Here is a 10,430-nt window from a genome sequence, read left to right as displayed (position 1 = left end):
CAAACCGCATGTGTCTAATGATCATGAAGAAATCAATCCCAAAAAATTTGAGGGGCTCAATTACTGAAAAGGCTAGTGTCAAGGCGTTCTTCGAAGAGATTGAAAAGTGTTTTGTTAAGAATGAAAAGGCTGAAACAAGTACTCTTTTGAGTAAACTTATGATGATGAAATATAAAGGCATAGGGAACATACGGGAGCACATTATGGAAATGTCTCATCTTGCTTCAAAATTACAGGCATTAGGTCTGAAGTTACCTGAATACTTTATAGTGCATATGGTTCTTCTTTTTCTTCCACCATAGTATTTACAGTTTAAAGTTGGTTATAACTGTCAGAAGGAGAAATGGACTCTTAATGAGCTCATTTTGCACTGTGTGAAAGAAGAGAGATTGAAGCATGATAAGTTAGAAAGTGCTCACTTGGCTACTACGCCTAAAAGTAAGAAAATAAAGACTGTTAAGGAAGTTGCAGTTGATCATTCATCCATTAAGAAACAAAAGAATCATAGGGAAGGCAAATCAGGCTGCTTCTTTTGCAAGGCGCAGGTCATATGAAGAAGGATTGTATCAAGTATCACGCATGACGTGAAAAGAAAGGTACGCTTCTCACTTTTTAATTTCAATACCAAGACACACTTGGTGGGTAGATTCGGGTGCTACTACTCACATAAGTGTTTCTATGCAGGGCTGCCTAAATTGTCGAACGCCAAATGATGCTGAAAGATTCATCTATGTGGGCGATGGCAAGAAGGCGAAAGTTGAAGCCATAGCAGATTTTCGGTTATTGTTAAAGACTGGTTGTTATTTAAATTTGACAGAAACTTATGTATTACCGTCTTTTAGACGGAATTTGATTTCTATTTCCTTACTGGACAAATTTGGTTATTATTGTTCATTTGGAGGAAGTAAATTTAAGTTGTTTCTGCACTCAAATTTGATTGCCACTGGTTCTTTGTCTGGTAGCGATAACCTCTATCTGCTTGATACGGTTGCTTCATATCATGAAACCTTGTATGTTACGTCTAGTGATACTAAAAGAAAATTAGCCAATGAGAATTCTGCTATGTTGTGGCATAGGCGCTTAGGACATATATCTGAAAAGAGGATCAAAAGGCTTATGTCGAATGAAATTCTTGAATCCCTTAATTTTGTAGACTTTAATGTTTGCATTGAATGTATAAAGGGAAAACAAACAAACATTAAGAAAACAAGTGCAAATAGAGCTTCAGACATCTTAAAACTGATTCATATGGATGTTTGTAGCTCATTCCCTACGGCTTGTTGGAATAGACAATAATATTTTATCACGTTCATAGACAACTATTGATCCGGGAGCAAGACCCGGTCATGCAGCTAACAACCATTTGACACCTGTCGATCAAATGCGCATGACTTGCCCAACAAGTTGGAGACGTTGGAGAACATGGCAGCAGCTTAGTTGTGGGGAAAGCAAGTGGTTGATGGTTAGAGAGAATGTAGCCCATGAGGCCCCGATTTTGTGGGAGCCCTTGGAGACGTGAATCATGGGTGGTTATACACCCAGTTATAAGCCTCGCAGGAAGGGGCAGCAGAAAAGGGGAAAAAAAAAGAAAAAAAAAAGGGCCTCTCCATTTTTGAAGGAGATAGAAAATCATGCGCTTTGCCCTTTTGTTTTTCCTTGTCATTTGGCATCTAAAGTTTACTTACGTTTTTGGTGTGAGAGACTGATTCCACGCGACATCATATGGATCAACTGGTATTAGAGAGTCGTTTCTGTGCATGGTGGGGACCCGATCGACCCACAGCGCCACTGGTGAGCTGCTACAAATTCTCACACTACATCGACGGCGACCACAATCTGAAGAGAGTGACATGTCTACGCCCGAAGACAAAGAAATGACCGCTAGATTGGTTGCTGCTCTTCAAAACATGCAATCCACCCTTGAAAACATGGCTTTATGGATGGAACAACTTGAGCATGTTCAACAACAAATGATCAAGATACAAAGGGAGGGCACTGATGCAAAGCAAGAAGAGGTGAAGGGATCTGAACAACCTCTCACAAGGGAATGCCAAAGATCGTTCAAGGTGGAGGCCAAGATCGACATCCCTGTATTTGATGGTTCCATTGACGCCGAGAAGCTGGATTCTTGGTTGGCTCAAATGGAAACCTATTTTACTCTTTATGAGTATCCAGGTACGGAACGTGTAGACTTTGCTAGATTAAAACTTACCAACCATGCATTGGCATGGTGGAATGGTATACTGGCATCTCGAGAAGGACAAGGCGTCACTTGGGAGGAATTCAAACGACTCTTGAGGAGGGAGTTTTATCCAATGGGATATTTGCAAGATCGTTGGACAAGGTGGTATACGTTACGGCAGTACAACAGACAATCGGTTCAAGAATATACAACCGAGTTCCGACAGCTTGCAGTTGCTCTTGGTGTATCGATCAACACTGAGGAAGCTGTACAAAAATTTGTGGCGGGTCTACATTATATGATTCGCCAGGAGTTGCAGCTTTTTCGAGTGTTGGATGTCTCAAGCGCCAGTACTACAACAATGGCTATTGAAGCAAAGAACAGGGGAAGCAACCACAAAAATTTTGCAAAATCCAAACATAAGACATCAAAAGATGACAAAAATCATACTTCGAAGGACTCCAAGTCATATTCTTCCAAGTCTGATTTTTACTGCGATCATTGCAAAATTTCTGGGCACACCAAGGATAGATGCTGGAAGGTGCATCCTGAATTGAAACCCAAGCGGTTCAAGGAGCAAAATAAAGGGAAACAGATTAACACGATGGTGGCTAGAGGAAATGAGCCTGAGCAGGTTGGCTCAATATAGTAGCCAGACACGGCTCTATCCCTGATGGCACGATTGGACACTGTCATCTCAATCGCGGAGGAAGAGCATGCTGAAGAACTCTTCACCATCAATATTCAGGTGAAAAATGAGGTTATTGGCACAATCTTCGACACTGGAAGCCAAAAGAACCTAATCTCGTCAAGTCTGGTGGAACGACTTGGTTTGGCCACCACACCTCATCCTCGCCCATATCCCTTAGGATGGATCATAAAGGATGTTGGACAACGAGTGGACCGCCAGTGCAAGGTGAAATTTGCCATCACCTCTCGTTTTATTGATGAAGTTATTTGTGATGTTGTTCCACTTGATGTTTGCCAAGTGGTTCTCGGAAGTCCATATCTGTGGCTCCGATGGTCACTACCACCGACGAGCACAAGAATATGAACTCACTAAAGACGGGAAGCAGTTTGTGATCACTCGGGACAACATCGCCCCTCCCACAGATTTGATGACGGCTGGACAAGTCAAGCGAGTGGTGAATGCATGCCAAAGATTTGTCTTATTGCTTGTACGTTTAGTGCAGCCGTGTGAAGAGAATGTCGCAATCCATCTCATGTACATGCATGAGAAAGAAGAAGGTATGCTCGCCAAATTACTCAACTCTTATACTGATTTTTTTGAAGATCCACAAGGCCTACCACCACGGCATCCGATCGAGCATGAAATTCACTTGCAGTCTGATGCCCCTCTACCCAACCTTTCCATATATTGAAATTCGGTACTTGAAAATGACGAAATTAAAAGACAAGTGATAGACCTGCTGGAGCGTGGATTAGTGCAGCACAGCAGTTCACCTCGTGGATCTCCCGTGGTCTTGGTACCCAAGAAGGATGGAGGATGGCACATGTGCATTGATTATAGAGCACTTAACAAGATCACTGTCAAGAATCGTTACCCGCTCCCTCGCATCGACGACTTGCTGGACCAACTCAGAAATGCTCGATTCTTCACCAAACTTGATTTAAAATTAGGATACCATCAAGTTTGCATCCGAGACGAAGACATTTGGAAGACGGCATTTAAGACGTGTCAAGGACTCTTCGAGTGGAGGGTGATGTCGTTCGGCTTGTGCAATGCCCCTGCCACTTTCATGCGTCTCATGAATGACGTCCTATGTCCATTCTTGGACAAATTTGTATTAGTTTATCTCGATGATATTCTGATATACAGTGAATCATGGGAAGATCACGAGCAACATATTCGTCAAGTTTTTGAGGTGTTACAACAGCATCAACTGCGGCTTAATGGAAAGAAATGTGAATTTGCCAAGACCTCCCTCATCTATCTTGGCTTCATAGTTGGTGGTGGAACCCTCCGCATCGATCCAAATAAGGTTGATGTCATTTGTAAGTGGCCGACGCCACGAAATATCACTGAGGTACGCAGTTTTGTTGGTGCTTGTCAATATCTTTGAAAATTTATTAAACATTTTTCAGTATTGGCCGCACCTCTTCATGCCTTGACTAAGGCACATAGCAAGTTCGAATGGACAGAAAAATGTGAAGTCGCTTTCAATCTTCTGAAATGAAAAATAAGTGAGGCTCCACTCCTTGCATTGCCAAATTTACACAAGCCATTCGAATTAGAAACTGATGCTTCAGGTTACGCTATGGGAGCAGTCCTTATGCCAGAACAACGACCGGTGGCCTACTATTCCGAACTATTCCAGGGAGCACAACTCAATCATTCAGCATATGATAAAGAGCTTCTTGCATTACATCAGGCCATTAAACATTGGTGGTGCTATTTGCTAGGGAAAGCAACCGTGGTACACACCGACCACCGTCCCTTGCAGTATCTCCAATCACAGTCAAAACTGCAGCAAGCACGCCATATGAAATGGATGTCTTACCTCCAACAATTCAATATTGTCATCAAGTACAAGCAGGGCAGTCAAAACAAATTGGCGGATATGCTCTCCCGACCACCACAGGCCTTTGTTTGCTTGACCGGCTTCATGCAAATCCAACCCAGCCAGCATGATGATTACATCCATCTATATATGCATGATCCAGATTTTTGTGAGCATTACAAAGCTGCACAAACAGGCGTAAAGTCTGAATATACTATCAAGAATAACTTGCTGGAAAAGGATGGAAGACTATGCATCCCACAAGGGGCAATCGTACCATGTGGTTGACAGAAGCTCATACCTCCAAAGTGGCTGGACATTTTGGAATCAACAAAACAATCCAAAACTTACAGAGGTACGTCTACTGGCCCAATTTACACCAAGATGTTAGTCGGTTCGTGCGAGGATGCACATTATGTAGTATTTCAAAGCCCAGCAACCGTAAAATAGGCTTGTACCAACCTCTGCCGGTGCCAACACGTCCGTGGAAAAGTGTATCCATGGATTTCGTGGGTGGTCTACCAACTACTAGGCGAGGACATGATTATCTTTATGTGGTCGTGGATCGTTTTTCCAAAATGGTGATTCTTGTTCCATGCAAGAAGACTATAACTGGAGTTCAGATGGCTCGCCTATATTTCCATCATGTCTGGGTTCACTTTGGGCTGCCCAGCTCTATTATTTCAGATCGTGATAGTCGATTTTTAAGTGCATTCTGGAAAACGTTGTGGGAATTGATGGATACCAAGCTTCACATGAGCACTCCTTACCATCCACAAATGGATGGGCAAACAGAAGTAGTGAACCGCACCATGGTACACTTGCTACGGGGATATAACTCTCAGCATCCAAAAACGTGGGATGATAGCTTGCCATATCTACAGCTTGCCTTCAACAGAGCAATGCATGAGTCGACACAAAAATCGCCTTTTGAAGCCTGTCTTGGTTTCCTCCCATCTAGTCCATTTGACTTAATCTTCACGGTCACCCCAAAAGACGCAGATCACAATGTCCCTACACCTTCAGCCCAGGCTCGCCACTTCCTTGACCATATCAGAAAAATTCATCAAGAGGTGGAGCATAATCTGCAGCGGGCTCAACAAAGATATAAGGCACACCATGATCGACATCGAGTTCATGGCCAATTTCAAGTGAACGATCTTGTGTGGCTGCACATTGGAGCTGACAGGCTCAAGGGAAAGGCGCAAAAATTAAAGCCCCTTCGTTATGGTCCATTTCGCATAGTCCGAATGGTGGGAGAAAATGCATGCCAACTTGAACTACCCGATTACATGGCAATTTATTCAGTAGTGAACGTCAACAACCTCAAACTTTTTGAACCATCTATGTTGGATGATGAATAGCCAGAGGTCTTATCACCAATTGATGATGTTCTAGTCACAAAAGCTACTGTCCTACCATCCGACACTATTCTGGAAGTCAAAACAACCAATACGCGAAGAGGTCAACGTATTTTATATCATATCGGGTGAAAGGGTGAACACCCGCAGGCTGCAAAATGGTACAACCGGGAAGTCGGCCAAACCGAGTTCCCTCACCTTGAATTTTGACTTCGCTGGAGCTTCGTCCTCTTTTTGGAAGGGGGACGAATGATCCGGGAGCAAGACCCGGTCGTGCAGCTAACAACCATTTGACACCTGTCGATCAAATGCGGATGACTTGCCCAACAAGTTGGAGAACATGGCAGCAGCTTAGTTGTGGGGAAAGCAAGTGGTTGATGGTTAAAGAGAATGTAGCCCATGAGGCCCCGATTTTGTGGGAGCCCTTGGAGACGTGAATCATGGGTGGTTATACACCCAACTATAAGCCTCGCAGGAAGGGGCACCTGAAAAGGGGAAAAAAAATAAAAGAAAAAAAAGGGCCTCTCCATTTTTGGAGGAGAGAGAAAATCATGTGCTTTGCCCTTTTGTTTTTCCTTGTCATTTGGCATCTAAAGTTTACTTATGTTTTTGGTGTGAGAGACTAATTCCACACGACATCATATGGATCAACTATTCTCGTTATGGTTACCTGTATTTGATTCATGAGAAGTCTCAATCCTCAGACGTTTTCAAATCATTTAAAGCCGAAGTTGAGAATCAATTAAGCAAAATGATTAAAACCATTAGATGTGACCGTGGTGGTGAATACTGTGGTAGATTTGATGGATTAGGTGAACAACGTCCAGACCCTTTCGCTAAGTACCTAGAGGAATGTGATATAGTCCCTCAATACACCATGTCGGGTTCTCCCATAATGAATGGTATAGCTGAAAGACGAAACAGGACTTATGGATATGGTAAGGAGTATGATAAATAATTCTACCTTACCGGAGTCCCTCTAGGGAGAGACATTAAAGACTGCAGCTTATGTTATAAATAGAGTGTCATCAAAAGCAGTACCAAAAACCCCATATGAATTATGGACAGGCAAAACGCCTAGTATGAAGCATTTTCATGTTTGGGGATGTCCAGCTGAAGCGATGCCATATAGGCCAAACGAAAGGAAACTGGACTCTAAGACGGTTAGTTGTTATTTTGTTTGATATTCTGAAAGATCAAGGGGTTATAAGTTTTATAATCCAACCAGTAAGTCTTTCTTTGAAACGGGAAATGCACATTCTTTTTAGGATACTGAGTTTGGGGGAGGTGATTAGGTTGGAAGCATTACCTTTGATGAGGGACCTGAGTCTACTCATACAGATGTTGTAAGCAATAGTCAGGTCTTTATTCCTGCAATTGTTCTATCAACATATTCAGAAGAAGACAATGATAACAGTCTCCCTATTCAAACCACTGAAAAACAAACTCAACAACCTGAAGAAAATCAAGTAGAAGTGTCATTGAGGAGATCCACTAGAGAGAGGAGAAGCACAACTTCAAATGATTTTGTCTATCTCCAAGAACATAATGTTGATATGGGCTTAATGGAGGATGGTCCTATTAACCTCCAACAAGTGATCAAGAGTTCTAAATCTCACAAGTAGATAGATGCCATAAATGAAGAAATAAAGTCCATGATGGATAATGACGTATGAGACGTTGTTCCCTTGCCCGAAGGTGTGAAACCCATTGGTTGTAAATGAATATTTAAAACCAAGAGGGATTCATTAGAAAACATCAAAAAGTATAAGGCACATCTTGTCGCAAAGGCTTTACTCAAAAGGAAGACATTGATTATACAGAGACTTTCTCTCCAGTTTCATCGAAAAACTCTTTCAGAACCATTATGGCACTTGTGGCTCATTTTGACTTAGAGCTGCATCAGATTGATGTAAAGACAGCGTTTTTAAATGGAGATATTGATGAAACGATATATATGGTGCAATCAGAAAACTTTGTTTCAAGGGATGCAAAGAAAATGGTCTGCAAACTCAAGAAATCTATCTATGAGCTAAAGCAAGCTTCCCGTCAGTGGTATTACAAATTTCATCAAGTTATAGTTTTATTTGATTTTGAGACTAATATGGTTGATGAATGTATATACCAAAAGTTCAGTGGAGGTAAATTTATTTTTTTGGGTTTATACGTCGATGATATATTGCTGGAAAGTAATGATGTGGGTATATTGCATGAAACTAAGAAATTTTTGTCAACAAAGTTTGACATGAAAGATCTTGGTGATGCATCTTTTGTATTGGGGATCCAAATATTTCGAGATCATTCTCGGGGTATTCTTGGATTATCACAAAAGACCTACATTGATAAGGTGCTTCAGCGATATGACATGAAAAATTACAAACCAAGAGATACTCTAGTTGCTAAATGAGACAAGTTTAGTCTCAAACAGTACTTTAAAAGTGAACTCGAATTTAAAGAAATGGAAAGGATTCCCTATTCATCTGTTTTAGGAAGCTTTATGTATGCTTAGGTTTGTACTCTTTCGGATATTGCATTTATTGTTAGGTAGATACTTAAGTAATACTGGTATGGATCATTAAAAAGCAGTCAAAAGAGTATTGAGGTACTTACAAAGAATAAAAGATTTTATGCTCACATACAAGAAGCTAGACCACTTAGAGATCATCGGGTATTCAGATTCTGACTTTGCCAGTCGCAAGTCTACTTCAGGCAAGTATTTCTATTAGCTAGAGGAGCTATCTCCTGAAAAAGTGTCAAACAAACAATTGTAGCTACTTCAACCACGACAGCAGAATTCATAACATGTTACGATGCATCCAATCATGCTTTGTGGTTGCGGAATTTTGTCATGAGGTTGTGCATTGTGAATGGCGTAGAAAGATCACTAAGGTTATTGTGTGACAATAATTCAGCAGTCATATACTCTAATAACTGCTGCAGTTTGTCAAAATCGAAGCACATCGACATTAAGTTTTTGGCTGTTAAAGAGATGATTCAGAATGATCAGGTGTCTTTAGAGCATATTGGGACAAACTCTATGATTGCGGATCCACTTACTAAAGGTTTAACACTCAAGGTCTTTCACGAACATGTTGTTCGTATGGGGCTTTTATCCTTGAATGATATGCTGGTTTAGTGAGAGTTTGTATTTTATTTGCTCTTATGTATAGACACATATTCAGTTTTCTGCATAATATAGTTTAAAGTTCTTTGGTTTCATTCTGTGTTTGTGTTTTTTATCTTCATAAGGTTTTAAAGCAGGACCAGTTGAGAATAGACATGTTGTAATCACATTACATGTAATTCTCATGTTATACATCCATACCATATCTATGTCATTGATTGTATCAACATTTGTGATCATTGAAAGTTTAGCTCATATTGATATAGCGAAAGCCGCTTTAGTTCTGTGTTGATATGATCATGGATGAGATTGGTGAAAATGACGTTTAATAAGATAGCAGTTATGAGCTCCTAAGGTTTTATGCAATGTCTGAATGTATAAAGACATATTTGGCCCAAGTGGGAGATTGTAAGGACCGTTTGATGAGCCGACATATGTTAATGAGGAATTTCAGACATTATGGCTATCTTAATGTAAATATCCGATTAAGTGATTACGTTTTGGGATATCACGTCATTTAATATTATGGTATGAGATATTTTATAATGTATATAAACTTGTACGCAATTATGGATTCTTTGAAGGGTTGAATCCGTAATTGCTCATAATATAAAAGGGTAGTGGTCTTTGGAGTCGTGCACGGTTGCTTGAAACATCGTTTTCTAGGGCTGTCTCTTCCCCATCTGAGAGAAACTGCACGTGCTCTGCACAGTCCCTGGAAGATCCTACTGCGATCTACCGTCCAGTTGCTCAGATAGATTCAAGTACATTTTCACTACAGTTAAAGTATTGATTCAATGATTTAGCATAAACGAGATCCTATTTAGGGCATATTCGTTTTTGTGTATGCATGAGAAAATCTCCATCATTCCTCGCTCAAACGGCACAAACGAGATTGTTTTCGCTTATTCGTGCACATCAAACATGTGTCATTGCAATACTTACATCCAGCCATTAAGGTTTAAAGTTTACTGATTTCATTCCTCGCTCAAACGGCACAAACGAGATTGTTTTCGCTTATTCATGCACATCAAACATGTATTGTTGCAATACTTACACAAACGAGATTGTTTTCGCTTATTCATGCACATCAAACATGTATTGTTGCAATACTTACATCCAGCCATTAGGGTTTAAAGTTTGATTAGAGGATGCTATAGCAAAAACTCTTTGCCATTGTAATAGAATAATGCCAAATTTTTAGTGCTTTTTTAAGTACCGTATGATCTTTTTTAACAGCT

This window comes from Nymphaea colorata, chromosome 10, assembly GCF_008831285.2.
Source record: "Nymphaea colorata isolate Beijing-Zhang1983 chromosome 10, ASM883128v2, whole genome shotgun sequence".
Classification (NCBI taxonomy): domain Eukaryota; kingdom Viridiplantae; phylum Streptophyta; class Magnoliopsida; order Nymphaeales; family Nymphaeaceae; genus Nymphaea; species Nymphaea colorata.
The sequence above is the reverse complement of the archived record's forward strand: the minus strand, read 5'-3'. Positions refer to the sequence as shown.